The 14016-nt window shown below is 46.6% G+C and overlaps 1 protein-coding gene across 14 annotated transcripts in view; it reads left to right on the top strand.

Annotated features, from left to right (window-relative positions):
- The window catches only part of Ctbp2 (C-terminal binding protein 2), a 137012-nt gene that overhangs the window by 33020 nt on the left and 89976 nt on the right, over positions 1 to 14016 (top strand). For all 14 annotated transcript variants that reach the window (XM_006507308.4, XM_030242064.1, XM_030242065.1 and 11 more), the window contains one exon: positions 9130 to 9233. The gene's annotated coding sequence lies outside the window, so the exon portion shown is untranslated. Of the gene's footprint in view, positions 1 to 9129; positions 9234 to 14016 lie in introns of those variants that run through there.

Genomic DNA, 14016 nt, shown 5'->3' with positions numbered 1-14016 from the left:
TCTCCCCCCTGAGCCACTACTTACTGACAGCCAGATCCTGTGGTGATGGCTTGGAGCTTGTAAGTGCTTAGTTCCCATTCAGGATTGATGAGTGACATTCTCCCTTGGCTGTACCTGAGCACCACAGAGAAGTGTGCTCCGCCCCCTTCACACTCCTCTACATGATTGGCTGTCTTGAAGTTTCCCAGTCCTACTGGCTCCACCTTAGTGCTGCAGCTATCTGCCTCTTGGTGGGGGAATGGGTGGATTCCTTGTGTTATTTCAGATACTCTGCCCCAATAGTTCACGTCATCTTGGACATTCGGTTGCTCAATTCACGCTCTTCCTTAAAGCTTGGATGAAACACTAAGGGATGGGAGTGGCTGAACTGCGTGGTTCCCACCAGTCTTTCATTTTATCGCCAAACTCTTATCTTTCCCTTTCCTCTCTTGTGGCCCAAGCTAATTAGGATGTTGGTCCTTGCTGTGATATATGCTGCACGCTTTGTATGTGACATGCTTGTCACCTGTGTTTAACTAACTTGAAGTCATCTGATCTGTTTTTACCCCCTGAGCACTTACTGTGAGCCAGGTGCTATGCTAGAGTTGCAGCGGGACTGTTGCTGTTTATGGAAATGTCTCTTCCTATCCCAGGTTAGAGAGATGGAACAGTGGGCTCTTTTGAGTTCCCCAAACGCTTGATGCCGACAAGAGGAAGAAGGCTGGGACATAAGGATTATTTGTCTCTAAGCATTTTAGAGAAAAAAGATATAGCTGTGCTGGGTTTAAATATAGCAGTGTTTGCTACCGGGATGGTGAATAAGCAATTGAATATGTAGGTCATTGACTTATGAGAATGAGCTGGGAGTTTTTCTTGCATTTGATTAACACTGTCTTACAATGGGCCATCAACGCTATGCCAAAAGTGGGTTACACAGAGTTCAGTGAGGCATCTGGATTGGGCATGAGCCAGATTCAGCAGAGGACACCTTTGCCCTCATAAGGTATGAGGAGTGGGTTTGGTGTCCAGCCCTGTGGTGTGCAGTCAACTGCTGTCGCACTTACTGGCTCTTCCCCGAACCGAGAGAGCTGTCCTGGGGAGGGACACCTCTGCGGGGCTTCCAAGCACATCTACCATAGAAGCCCATCCACTCAGAGAGAGGGGGAAAGGGCGCTACTTAAGTCGGGATAAATGCCAGCGGTGTATTTTAATACAGTCTTGATTCAGAGCGCACTGTTTGGAATTGCATATTTAAAAGGAAACTGCCATCTCCTTTTGAAGGTATGTGACATTTAAAAGATCTGTAGCAGAAGATTGGTTTGACAGCTTCGAATTATATTTGAAAGAGTTTTTCTTGTTTAAAAAAAAAGAAAATGATTACTTCTATTTTAAATGTCATCACAAAGACATAAACATGTTTAATCAAATTATATATTTAATTTATGTAGAATGTAATTTTTATTCATGTGGAAGATTCATGGGTGGTCCCTTCCCCCCCCCCCCCCCCACGAGAAGCAGCTTTGGAGCCAAGTGATGCTGGTGTTTGAAAATGGCTCACTTCTTCAAGAAAACGGCCATTTAAGGTTTCATAAAAATCTAGGGGTGGGGGAGCAGTATTAGCATTGAAATCTTTTTTTTCACCCGCACACTGTACGTCACTGAGCATTTTGGGGGGAGAGGTATTTTTTCATGATTGTTGCCTGGTGATAGTAAGGATAAACTCTGGGGTGAATTGAGAAAAGTGCAAGCCCGGAGACAATGAAGGCGGAAATAGCAAGGACGCTCCTGTAATTTTCTTCTTTTGGAGTCTTTGAATCAGCAGGGAGTTACTGTGAGTGCTAGCCGCAGAGCCAGCACTCCACTCCTTAAAAGGGAGGGTGTGGGAGGACAGACCCAGTGCTAGGAAAAGACCTTTTGCCTGATGTAAAAGGCTGGCACAGAGGCTGAGGCAGGCCACCGACTGGGTCCCAGAGCTTCCTGAGGAACAGGGGCATAACCGTGGGTCTGCTCTGGGCCAGGCAGCTCGGCCGACCCTGGCGATCTGTTGGAACACTCCAGTTCCAGAACTGTTTTTGAGTGAGCTGGGCATTGGAAGCCAGCCAGCCCAGTGTGTATACACATGGTGGCTGGGACCGTTGTAGCCTGTTTCCAGCCTGCTGTCTGTAGTTTCGATTCACCCAGGCTGGATCAGGGAGTTCTGATCCCAAGCTGCCCACTTTCCCAGCTGCCCCAGGGCTCTTTTTTTTTTTCTCTCTCACCCTAGGCCCCAGATCAGAAGCCTTCTGTCAGATGTGGCTTGGGGATAACTGGGATTGTAGCATCTGGAAGAAAACAAGCCAGACAGAATTTCTTAGAACTACGGGCTCCAGTGGAAGGTCAGAGTTCAGGGAGCGGTGTGTTCTTATGGGCTAGGTGCCAGAAGGCAGGGACCCGAGACCAGTGCCTGTTCTTGCCAACAGGACCCGGCCTTTTCTCCTGTGTCTGCCTCTCATTTGAACCATCAGAGAAGTGGGATTACCCTTCATGTTACCTCTCTGACTTTATTTACTTGGCTTCTGGGAATGGAAACTTAGGTCCTTACATATGGGAGGCAGCTTTTTTTTTTTTTTTTTACCCACTGAACCACTTCTCCAACCTCTTATCTTGCTAGATGCACATAGAGATGTAGCAGAAGTAATAGATGCAGTGAGATGTCAAATGACTTCCTCCCTCTTCTCTCTCCCCATCAGTAACAGTAAGTAACATTGGCTGGATGTAGGCATCAAGATGATCCTCAGTGGGGCATTCATGCAGCCTTGCGTGCATGCTATCAGTCTAAGGAAACCTGGACATCTTCAAGGGCCCTGCACACCATGTCCCATTTCTCAGGTGCCCAGTGGGGCTTGTGTCACCATGATTTGGTTAAGAAAAGCCCATAGCTTTGTCAGTTTTCTTCCTTGTATTGTGTAGAGCAGAGTAACTAGTAAGAAACAGATCCTGTCCAAAGGACTAATAGATGTCAACATTGTTAGCAGCAGTTATGTCCTGAGACTAGCAAGGGGTGTTCACTTGATGCACATGTCCAGCAGGGTCTGTGTGGGCCTGCTTTTTCAAGTAGAAGCTCCACAGCCCTCTGGCTGTGACACATTTCAGCGAGAACTGTAAAAACTGCAAGTTCTGGGAACCTTAATTCCACATAAAATATTTGAGTGCTGTTTGGTTTTTTTGTTTTGTTTTTGTTTTGAGACAGGGTTTCTCTCTATAGCCCAGGCTGTCCTGGTACTCATTTGTAGACCAGGCTAGCCTCGAACTCAGAAATCCGCCTGCCTCTGCCTCCCGAGTGCTGGGATTAAAGGCATGCGCCACCACCACCCCTCTTGCTTGTTTGATTTTTGAGACCCTATATATGAATTGTTAAGGCTACCCCTGAACTTGCTGTTTGTTTAGCTCAGGCTGGTCTTTTTTTCGATCTCTGTAGCCCTCTCTCTACGCCTCCCAAGTGTTTGGATTGCAGGAGTGTATCACCATACCTGGCTCAAGCTGGTTTTAAGACATATATGCCTTGCCACATTGTATGAAGGGGGATACCATTTAGCATTTACAAATTACTGTCCTCATGGATGCAACGTTCCAAGGCTGTCTCTCTCTCCCTGTCTCAGAGATAATTGGCCACTTTAATTCTGACTTCTGAATTGGGATTCCCTGGAGGGGACAGGTATCATTTTGTAGTAGCTTGAACTCTGAAGGACACTCCACTTTCATATACCTACTTGTACTGTAGCTATTTTAAGGACTCACGCCCCAAGTCAGGGTCTGGGTGGCTGGAAAACCAGACAGAAGTAGCCTAGGGAGCACCCTGCTTCTGTCCCCAGCTTCAGCTCTGTCCCCGTTGTCCTGGGAACTTGCAGTGTTTTCTTGATGTCAGGAAACACATGCTCCGAGCAGAACATGGCCACATACAGGGCAGTGGGAAGAAAGCGAACAAATAACTGTTCCATTATATATTTTAGGGAATCACTTTCAACTGTAGCATGAAGAGATAACACTTTTTTTTTGTCTCATGCATATATGTATATATTAAGATTAAATTCATTCACTAGAGAATATTTTTAAATAAAAAATCTGCATATGTTTTATATTTCATTTCCCATTTGACCTATAGATATTCTTATATTTTTACATATTTTGGAATGCTTGAAATCTGTATCTCTCATCACACCAAACTATATGTATGGCCTCTCACATAATATATGGTATATATAGGTAACACAATATTCCTAATGTTACCAAACCTCTCACGTAGTGACTTTTTACTTTTCTGTAAATATTGACCACTTGTCTCAGACTAGGGAAAATATGCCAAAGTTGATTTTTCTTTTTTTTAAAGATTTATTTATTTGATGTATGTGAGTACACTGTAGCTGTACAGATGGTTGTGAGCCTTCATGTGGTTGTTGGGAATTAAATTTTAGGACCTCTGCTTGCTCCAGTCAGCCCTGTTCACTCAGTCCCTTCTTGCTCCTTGCTCCGTCCCAGAGATTTATTTATTATTATTATATAAGTACACTGTAGCTGTCTTCTGATGCACCAGAAGAGGGCGTCGGACCTCATTACAGGTGGTTGTGAGCCACCATGTGGTTGCTGGGATTTGAACTCAGGACCTTCGGAGTTACCCACTGAGCCATCTTGCTAGCCAAAGTTTCAAAGAAGGCTCCTAGAGCTAGATGATCAATGCTTCCTCCAGTGGCTCTGTGAGAACTCTGCCCTGTAGATTCTTCATGCTCCCATCATGCCTCCCCCTGACCTTCAGCCTTACGCTGAAGATGGAACCTGAAGTGTCTAGGTTCTATCTTGTTATAGTGACAGTCTGTGTCCCAAATGTCTGGCCACACCTCTCTGGACTCCACTCAATGCCCCTTGTCCTTTGTTCAGCTGAGTATTGGTAGCTGCCTGGTGCTTAGGCTCTCAGGGAGCATCTCACTGTCATGGGGAGAGGGATGCCTAGCTGGTGCTAGTTCAACCTGGGCTTCCTCTTGTATCTACTTCTTCCCTGCCTGTTCCCGAATCTCTCAAACAGTAGCGTGGTCCTCAGTGGTCATTTTGACCTGGGTACTGTTTGGGATGCTGGGCCCGAGGTGAGACTCCGTTAGGTGATGTTTGGGCAGAGGTTGAAAGGTGCCCTAGTGAGTTTTGGCTGAAGATTTTGGCGGTCAGACATCTTTGAGCTAGGTTGGATTTCAGGGACTCCTGATCTGCTGACAGGCATTCCTCATGTCCCTGTTTTAAGAGAAGATGGTTAGTCTGTAGTCCTTCAAGTTCCTATAGACACTGCCTCACACCCCATCCTGGGGAGCCCGTGGTCAGGCTGATCACAGCAGCTGCCTTCTCTTTCCTGGCTAGCTGGGCAGGTTTGGGTGTGGTGACTCATGTTGAGGTCACAAAATGACATCGGTGTGTGGGTTGTTGATGTTCATGGGTCCAACTTTTCATTCCAACTTGGCCTCAAGCAGCTTTGCTTAGCAGATCCCGATAATCAAGGGGCATTCCTTGTTTCCAGTGACTGCCAAGACTCCCCACCTGCTATGCCATCCCCTTTCCCCTCCCCCTCCTTCTAGGAGCCAGTGAGGTAGGGATGCTCTTGTCACCCAATGTCCCCTCAAGTCTCCCAGGACTGTGCTTCCTGTCACCTAGTAGTCTGTGGAGACCCAGCCAAGGCTTGGGCACTTGAATGGCTATGTCTGTATCCGCGCTGGGACACTGTCTATTTTACTGTCCTAACGTATGGGGCTTCCAAGGCTTGCTTACAGTTGTCACTGGTTGTCCTATTTGAAGACACGAGTTCCCCAAGCTACAGATAGACATTGAGGCTTTTCACATTCTTACAACCTAAAGCCAGCCGGACATGTTTCCTGTTCCTCAGTTTGCTGAATTCCACAAAACCTGGATATGTAAAGTCCTGCCCAAAGGATGCTTTCTTCCTTGCCATTGGCACTCTTGAGCCTCCCAGGTAAGGATAGGTTGTCCTCAAGTGTGGTGATACCCACCTTGCTATGAAGGACACCAGAAGAATTAGTTTACAGGATCATTTTCATCCTCCATGAAGGAAATTGTTTCCAAGTTAGTTAATGTGGCTTATTTATTATAAAGGCAGTGGTTAATAGAATTGAGAACCTGCCTGCTCAAAAGTGACAGCATCCCAGACCTGCCCAGATGGCACCATGCTGGTGCATGCTCTGTGTGTCTGATAGGGGCTGCTTAATTCTGCCCTGCAGTGGATGGTTGTATAAATTGCTTTTCCCCGTGGAACAACCCAAACACATTGCTTCATGCCCGATAGGTCAGGCCTTCCTGGAGTAGGCTTGTACTTAGACCAGGCACATGATACTCAAAGTGGTGATTCAGGAGCCATGATGCCCCAGGACCTGGATCGCCCCGGGGCCCAGAAAGTTGAGCTCAGTGGAAGAGATTGCACCCCTTCAGCTGCTGGCCCTTGAACCCCACTTATTTCTGGATGTCCTGTCTGATTCTTAGTCCCCACGTGCCTGCACATCCATCGCTTTCTGCTTACTGGGCTGGTGCGAATCCCCATGGCGCCTACTGTTCCGTTCATGTCTGCAGCTCAGTGCGCTATCTCTGACCCCGAGTGGAAGAGGGGAAAGGTGAGGGTTAGTGGGCCTGGCTGCCCCTCCCTTGCTGAGGCAGGAAAGGTTGCCAGGCAAGCCTGTACTGAGGCTGCTTAGGATCCTGTGGTTCCTGCTTTAGGAACGGCGGTGATCTTAATCGGCTAAGTCATTTCTGTGTCTGGCTGTATACTCCTGGAAGTTCTTAGAGAAACCTGCCAAGACAATTTCCCCTGGTACATCCTCAGGGCACCACTCAAGGCTGCACTGTCAGCAAGTATCTGCTGAGACAAGTGTGTGAATTCATAGGTGCTCTGTAGCTCCACTCTTTTTGTAAGTGCTTCTTCCAACCCTCTAGTAACAGTGGGTACCTGCCTGAAAGGTTCTGACAGTCTTCCAAGCCTTTTAATGTTTTTAATCCACTAAATAAGCTGGCATCCTAGGCTCAGGCTGAAGGCTACAGGCTCTGTCGAATCTCCAGCTTGAAATTCCACCAGGTATGGATGGCCACCTCCGTGAAGCCCTCTTGGAGGTGCAATTGTGTTCCCTCCTCACTATGTATGTATGGGCTGTCAACTAGACAGCCTGTGCCACACCTACTAAGACCAGGCAGGGGAAGAGTGTTTCTCTTTTCCTCCGATCTGGCTCTTGATTGAGAAACACTAGACTGATCATACTTCATCCACTTCTGAGAGGGCCAGTTTTGTCAAGTGGCTATGTTATTTCTTTATGCTTCAGGAGTTTCTTTCTTTCTTTCTTTTTTCTTTTTGAGACAGTCTTATGCTGTATCAGAGATCTACCTGCCTCAGTATCCTAAATGCTGGCTGGGATTAAAAGTGTTTGTTTACCATTACACCTGGAAATTCACACACACGCACGCGCACACACACGTTTACATATATAGTGTGTGTGTATGAGAGAGACAGAGACGTAAACATTTTGTATTCTACCAAGCGAATAATTGAAAATGGGAAGAGTTTCTCTGGCACACCAGGCAGGACAAGCCATACTACACGGAGATGAGCTGTTTTGATCATTAATACTTGATCCCCTCCTGTGCTCAGAGACTAAAGAATCTTGAACACTGACTAAAGAGGAGGGAAGGTGTTAGAGGAGATAACCCACGAGTATAGGAGGAGAGCGAGGTGTAGGTAACTAGTGCTGCCACCGCAGGAGGAGGATGGTCCTTTGGATGGAGGCTCTAGACCTTTCAAAGCTGTGCATGTCCTTCTGTTCCTGACACTCAAGAGACTAGAATGACTACATTATCCTACCATACTTGGGATACTGGGTGCTTGGTTTGTAAGATAGTGGTGATACAGTGGGCAGTGAACTGCTTCTTTGCCTGTTAGCCCGGCCTCCTTGTTTTAAATGAGGAATGCTTTGTTAGCGACCTAGAGCATCTTCAGATGCTAGGAGTGGATAGGACTGAGCATCTTGCTGCATGCCTTTACCCTAGCATCCCTGAGGTAGACAGTCCCTTCCTGACCCCCGCATTGTTATGGTGGGGGACATCATGGCTGGCTGAGGGGCTCGTTAGTGACTTTATGGCTTTTGTTAGAGTGTGGTGGTTTTTTTTATTTGTGGTGATACTGACCAGGTTAACTGGTGAGTTTGCGGGGAGAGGGCAGACAGGTTAAGATTGTCGGCAAGGGTTCATGTCTGTAAAGTGTGGCTTTCCCCTTTCTAGCAGGAGGGTGTTTTCCGTGTGTGAGCACTGTAGTTGCATAGCAACCCCCACTGGTGGAATTCCATCTTCATGGAAAAGCCACAGAGAAAGACACCTGGCCATTCTTCCAGGCCAGATGTTGGCTTTTTCCTCTCATCCACAGGACTGGCTTCAGTACCCTGCCCCTGCTGCTGCTCTGCCTGCTTGAGCAGCAAGCAGGTCAGGTGCCTGCGATGCTACCATGTATTTCCCCCTGCTCTACCTGGGTAAAATGAATGTGAGTGCTGTTTAATGCAATACCTAGCTTCATATTGCATTTGCCAAGAAAAGTGCGATTTTATTGAACGTTAGGATTGAATTCTTAACTGGGTAATCAATTTCAGTAGTGAGTTAAAATGCCTTCTATTAATGGACAGCGGCAGCCGTTCATCAGAGTTCCAGTAGATTAGCAGTTGTCAGCATTTATGCTAATAGCACTTATAAACCAGGAGCTTATGAAATGCACTTTATAATTCTGTATCTCTTAGAACACTTGCTAACACTTTTTGCTTGGAGGTATTGATTGTTTGGTTCCTTGGCGTGCTATGTGGCCCTGTAAAGGAAGCCAAGTGATATTTTCATGCCGATGACACTACCACCTTTCTGGTTCTGCACTCTTGGCTTTGTGTCAGAGTGGATGGAAAGGGTCCATTTGTTCTGGTGCTCTACTGTTTAATTTGATCAGCTCTGCGGCTACAGCAAGACAAATAGTATTTTTAATGAAACCATTTAATAACCCTGGTAGCTTTGAGTTGAAGGCATTGGGAAAATGCAATTAAAGAATGGCTGGATGTAAACAGATCAGGGCTGTTTCCTCGCTGACTCCATCCATTGCATTTGCAGGGCTTCATCACTGTAAATGGTTGCAAGCCGACAAAGCTGCACCTCCTGAAAAAGACGGACAGCCCATCGCGTGAGCTGTAGAGTTTGTGGACGCATTTCTATCGGTGAGTTACTGTAAAATATCTCCAGGTAAAAGTTGTTTTCTAAAATCCCCTTTGGAAGGTGTTTTCAATTAGCAGATGACTATGGATCGCTGGCAGCCTCTGGATGCTTCCTCGGGATGTCTCATGGCAGGAGCATATTGATTGTCTTTCAATTAATTGCATCTGGTATTTTCATTTATCAAAAGCAAAATACATGTAATTAACTCTGAAGCAATACAGTCCAGTGGCAAGAGATCCCTGCTGCTGCTGCTGCTGCTGCTGCTGCTCTGGAGATAAGTCAGCGGAAATTATCTTACAAGGAAACTCTAGGATGGTAGGACTTTTGGACGTATTAATTAAAGAGAATAAAAATGAATTAGGGAGATGGTTTCTTGCCATCCAGTTACTTTGTAAGATGGGAGATGGACGGCGTTAAAGGGTCGTGGCCGGCTGGCAATGGCGGCCGGCATGGCATGGCTTATGCTTTTGGAGTTCCAGCCTTGGGGATGTCTTGTGCATCTAATGACTTTTTTTTTTTCCCCTGAGAGTCGATGGGGACTGGGGTGTAGTGGAGGAGGGATGTGGCAGAGAGAATATTGATCGGGCGTAGTTCAGTCCTGCACCAGCATTGAGGCTTGGTTTTTAGTTTCCTCTCAATGTGCTTTTAGCCATCGTGCACAAAAAAGGGGGGTCTTGCTCAAAAGTCAACTTCATTGATATGATTGACACCCCCTCCCCCTCCAACCCTTGCTTTAAAAATAAAAAGGTATTTCCCCCGGAACTAACAGCGCCATTCAAAAAAAGGCCATCAATCTTGAGTGTAGCTCAGTAGTTTAGAGGTTCAAGCTATGGTCAAGACAGTCACAGCTGGCATTGTGGCCTCTAACCCAGCTTTCTCATCTTCTGGGAGCAACAACTGGTGACCCACAGGGGACTAAGATAAGTCTCAAGTGCGAACAGAATGCTAGAGGGAGGTTACAGTGTTACAGATTGAAAGAGGGTTGCTTTCATCCCTTTCTTCTTCATGGGGCAAGATCAGTGCAGCTAGCCCCGTCCTAGGCTCACAGATGTTGCTCCAGCTTTGTGCCTGTCAGCAAATACTATCCCTTTGGCGTGCATGGAGGAAGGAAGAGGGTAGGTTGGCTGCAGTGCCCCACCTCTGCCCTGCATGCCCTCTTAAAGATTTGGTCTACCTTTCCCAGACATTCTTTAATAAAATGAACAGGCACTCACATTGGTTAACACAGGAGTGCTTGGTGGTCTTTAGACAATTACCAGTCTTAGCAGCAGGAAGGATAATGGACTTAAGAGCACCCACGAACCTTCTTTGGGGGACCTATGAGGAAAGCCCAATAGGCTCAGCTCTGGCTACTGTTATGCCTGCTTCTACAAGCTAGACTTGTTTGGAAAGGGCAATCCTGAGGGACATTTTATTGAATTAGTGATTGGTGAGGAAGGGCTCAGCTCACTATGGTAGCATCTCTGTGTTGGGCATAATAAGAAAGCAGGCCGACCAAACCATGATGAGCAAGCCAGTAAGCCTCTGCTTCAGTTGCCACCTCCGGGTTCCTGGCATGATGTCTTATCATGGTGGACTGTGGTGTTCAAGTTCCTTCTAGGAACTGGAAGTACCCACCACAAATGGACACTCACCCTTACCTGGGCCAGGTTGCTCCTTGGCTGGAGAGCAGTTCCTCAGAGGGACACTTGGTCTATTTTAATGGATGATACACTCTTGGGGTTTGGGAAAGGATCCATTTTGTAAATATCTGTAAAAAGGATGGAAGTCACATTAGAGCCCATAGCTGTTTTTACATAAAGCAGTATCAGTATCCTGGTGGCTGAGGACCTGGAGCCGGCTGCTTATGCACACTGCTTTTATTTATCTTTAATATTTTATATTTACGGGTGTTTGCCTGGTCACCTCAGAGGCCTGAAGAGGACATCTGGTCCACTGGAACTAGAGTTACAGATGGTTGTGACTTGTTATATGTGGGCTGGAAACCAAACCATGAGCCTCTGCAATAGCTCAAAGTGCTCGTAATCACTAAGCCCCTTCTCCAACCCCATACCCTGTATTTTGACAGATCATGATCACAGTATAGATTTGGACCCCTGCGTGGGGCCTTTAGAGTTAACAGTGCCATTGCTGGTCTCTCGGTGTAGTGGAAAAGGGACTTATGAACCAGGCCAGGCTGACCTGAGCTGGGTATCAGCCGTCCAATGGCATCAAGTAAGGTCACCACTCTAGTCAATGGGCTTCCAATCTGTTTCTGGCCGGAAGTTAATCTTTCTTTCATGAAAAAAACAGAAAAGAACAGACAAGTCTTGCCTTATTAGAAACAAATGCCCAAACGGGGCTAAGGTGTCAATGTGACGGTTTTCAGGGTCCTCAGTGGTAGTTGCTAGCTCCAGTAAATGACTCAGTGGCTACTGAAGGGCGTGTGATCCTGCTGTAGGTTGTTAGGTCAGGCTGTCACAGTGGGAAACCAAAAGCCAGAAGGGAAATGTCTGTAAGGAGCAAGGAGTTGGGTGTGAAAATGGGTGTGCTGGACCAAAGGAGTGAACTCCCTGGTTGTGAATGGGACTGCAGCTGGAGCCCTGCTTCCTGTTTTACTTGATTTCCCCCTTGGAAACCAAGCCCATCATAGCCACTCCCAAGAATAAATGGGAAGTGTTAGGGAAAACCACACTTCTTCCTCCTGAGAGAGTCCAAGTGTCACTTCCTGCATGGGCCTAAGCTGCAGGCTCTCTAGCGCTCCAGGGCTCCCTGCACCTCCTGGTGGGTTTGGTTGTCTCAAGTGTTAACCAGTTCTCTTGGCCTCCTGCTCCATCCAGTTGGGTTTATTCAAGGTCAAAGAGGAAATAAATTTTCACTTTGTCACACGTGGGGCAGAATTCTGTTTTCCAAGGTTCTCTGCTAGCATGTGATTCCTGCTGCAGGGCCCTCTCAAAGATGACTCCGTGGCAGGCTTTATTTAGCATAGCCCATGAGCCCACAGTCACCTGTCTTCTTTATGGACATACACAATTTGGACACTGGTAGATAGTGAGATAGCCATCTCTTTGCTCAAGATTCTAATGGCCAGAACTGAGACCCTCTGGTGTGCCGATCTGTATGTGGAGACTTCAGGGTAGAATTGGGCGTATATGCCTCCTAATCTGTAGACCTTGGGACCAGTGAAGAGCTCAATTCTTTGTTCCACTCGTTTGCACGTGGAGCTTTCTGCAGATCTTGGGTTGAGATATGGTGGTATCATCCCAAACCCGGTTCCGTTCAAAGTGGCTTGATCAGCTTTGCCAGTGTTAGGGAGATTTTGTAATCAGGGAGGACATTCTAGGGACTTTGATCTTCCGAAAGGTTTTCTCAAGTGTATAATGGCACTAGGTCATGCCTAAGCTTATGAGAGACCAGCAGCACATGGTTCTCAGGGAATGGAGGCTAGCCTCAGGCTGCTTCCTCACGGATGGCTTTGGGTGGACTCAACGTCCTCTCTCCCTCTGTAGCCAGCTGCATGGAGACTTGAGCAAGCCAGGCAAGAAGGCTTATGGTCTCTCTGAGGTCTCCCCTGTGGGTGTAGGAACCACAGATGCATTCTGGTGGGGATATTAGATGCAAGTATCAGTGACCCCTCACTGCCCTTTGCCTGAGGCTGGAGATTGCATCCCAGAGAGTAGAAAGGAGAAGGGTATTTCGAGAGGATCAGATTTATTGGGAAGAAATGGTATTTTGTTTGTTGTCAAGTTTGGGGCTATAGATGAGTAAGGAGGCAGGGGAATGAGCTTTCTTGTTAAAAAATTGAGCTCAATTTCAAATGGGGTATCTCACATGGGATTTTTGGAGCAGAACGGGGGTTTTTTCTGTGAACTGTTTATCATCTAAGTGTTACCATTGCTACTGGCCTTGTGACTGTTTATAAATGCACAAGACGCCAGGCAGTGGTGGCACACGCCTTTAATCCCAGCACTCGGGAGGCAGAGACAGGTGGATTTCTGAGTTCGAGGACAGCCTGGTCTACAGAGTGAGTTCCAGGACAGCCAGGGCTATATAGAAAAACTCTGTCTTGAAAACAAGACAAAACAATAAACAAACAAACAAATAAATAAACAAATGCGACAACAAGTAACATCTCCTTTAACAGTTTTTCTTTTTAATTTTGTGTATGTGTGTGTGTATGTGTCAAGTGTGGGTTTGTATATGTATGTAGTGCCTACGAAAGCCAGAAGAGAAAGTGGGAGTTCCTGGAGATGGAGTTACAGGCGTTCCTGAGCCACCTAACATAGGTGTTGGGCCAAATGTGCTCTTAACTACAAAGCCATCTCTCCAGCCTCTGTGGGTTTTATTTTTTAATACGGCCTCAGGTTAAATCACTCTGAGTTGATTTTCAAGGCAGGACCTCCTCCATGATGTGCTTGGACATGCCCGGCTTAGAGAACAGTAGGGCTTAAACTTGAACTTGGAGTATAACTATAAATGCTAATGAGATCTTTACAGTGGCTCTAGCTTCAGGTAGCCCAAGAGATGGTAGAGTTTTGTTGTTTTTTGTTTGTTTGTTTGTTTTTTTAAAAAAAACTGGTTCAGGTCCCTGTTTTCTCTTTGCTTAAAGAGCAGAGAGTCAAGTGCATTTTCCAAAGCAGTGCTCCAAGAGCTACCAGGAATCCCACGTCCTCTTCGACCTGGGCTTAGCCTAATAATTTGTCTGGGTCTGACAGGAGGATGCTGTTGGGCCGTGGCTCCATCCTCCCCTTTGGCATCTGCTTAACCCCAGTCTAGCACACTTACTTTCTTTATTGATTGACTCGT

Source organism: Mus musculus, chromosome 7 (genome assembly GCF_000001635.26).
Source record: "Mus musculus strain C57BL/6J chromosome 7, GRCm38.p6 C57BL/6J".
Taxonomy (NCBI): Eukaryota; Metazoa; Chordata; class Mammalia; order Rodentia; family Muridae; genus Mus; species Mus musculus.
The sequence above is the reverse complement of the archived record's forward strand: the minus strand, read 5'-3'. Positions and strand labels throughout refer to the sequence as shown.